Source organism: Epinephelus moara, chromosome 16, assembly GCF_006386435.1.
Source record: "Epinephelus moara isolate mb chromosome 16, YSFRI_EMoa_1.0, whole genome shotgun sequence".
NCBI classification, from domain to species: domain Eukaryota; kingdom Metazoa; phylum Chordata; class Actinopteri; order Perciformes; family Serranidae; genus Epinephelus; species Epinephelus moara.
The window spans coordinates 31,599,741-31,601,133 of NC_065521.1; the positions used below are offsets into that span (position 1 = coordinate 31,599,741).

The 1,393-nt window shown below is 32.7% G+C and overlaps 1 protein-coding gene across 6 annotated transcripts in view; it reads left to right on the plus strand.

Moving 5' to 3' along the window:
* The window catches only part of LOC126402268 (cytosolic sulfotransferase 3-like), a 23,009-nt gene that overhangs the window by 2,585 nt on the left and 19,031 nt on the right, over positions 1-1,393 (plus strand). The window lies entirely within an intron of this gene.

Below are 1,393 nucleotides of genomic sequence, written 5' to 3' on the forward strand. Positions count from 1 at the left end.
CTTTTCTTATTTTAAAAGAGCTATTTTCTAGAAAATGCACTTACATTAATTCCACTGCCACTGTAGCTGCTCTATAATGAAGCCCGCTCTTCTGCAACTTCTCTTTCCTCTAGAGTTCCTCCAGACATTTCCCCACTACTTTCTGTTTAACATAGCCTATCTCACCAGAAAATGCTGGCAGCTGGGATATCTTTTCATTATTGTGTAACTGTTTTTTTCCCTCCAATTTTATTTTAATTCATGAACATGAATGTAAATAAATAAAAACAAATATACAAAGTCGTGAGTACATTCAAGTTATAGAGGGGATTTTAAGGCTTCATAAACATTCAAAGTCCTGATGGCTTTCATATTGGTCAGTTCATATTTTAACTGGTTTATATTGGGTTTCCTTTCCGTCCACTTGCTTTTGTGGATATGAAACTTTCCATCTAAAATACGATGGTTTAAAAATAAAAGATGTCTTCTGTCCATATTGTTTTTCTCCAAATAAAAAGTAATGTCCTTTTTTTTTTTTCTTTCTTTTTTTTAGCAAATTAATCTTAACCCCACAGAAAGAATCAAATTGTCAACATCAATCCAAAATAATTGAACATAAATACATTCATAAAATAAAAGAACAATAGTTTCTGTATCAGTTTGCAGAATACACAGGATTCAGACAGAAGGTCTGTACATTTTAAGAATTTCTTTTGTTGGATAAATTAAATTTATATCTTTAAAATAAACATCACCACCTTTATTATTGACTATATATTTTTTGTAGTAAGTCAAACCACTTTCCAGTTAATGTAATGTATAATGTATAACTGAGGTTGTCTGGAATCTGTCAATATCAGTGTGCTGTTGATTAAAAGCCGAATCTCTCAAAAATACTTTGGTTGATCTGCTGTTTATTTATAATATGCAGCAAGTCACAAAGTGATATGAACTTTTTGATTTATACAACGGAGAGACAAGTCTGTGATAACAGTTAAATGGTAAATTAGTAAACCATAGGCTACTTTGCAGAATAAGTTTGATCTGTCCTCATAACGTGTGAAAATATTTGAGTAGCATCATCACAAAGCTGCTTCAGTTCTTCCTCCATTTGTTTCATATCTGTGCAAACGAGTTCATAAGTTATGTAAACAAGTAGGCTATCCTGTGTAGGCAAATGTGTGTACAGACGATTTCCGTTACATTAATTCAATGCTGTATTTCTCAGCAATAGGATGTCGCTCCAACAAGCAACTCACAGCTATGGAAAGTTCAACTCTTCTAGTTTCTTTCAATGTCCGCCCTATCTTGCAGTGAAGGCTATTTCATGAGCAATTGCCCACATCAGCCTCATAGTGTGAACAATTTGATTTAAGATATTGAGGTAGGCCTAACTCACATTTATACATTTAAT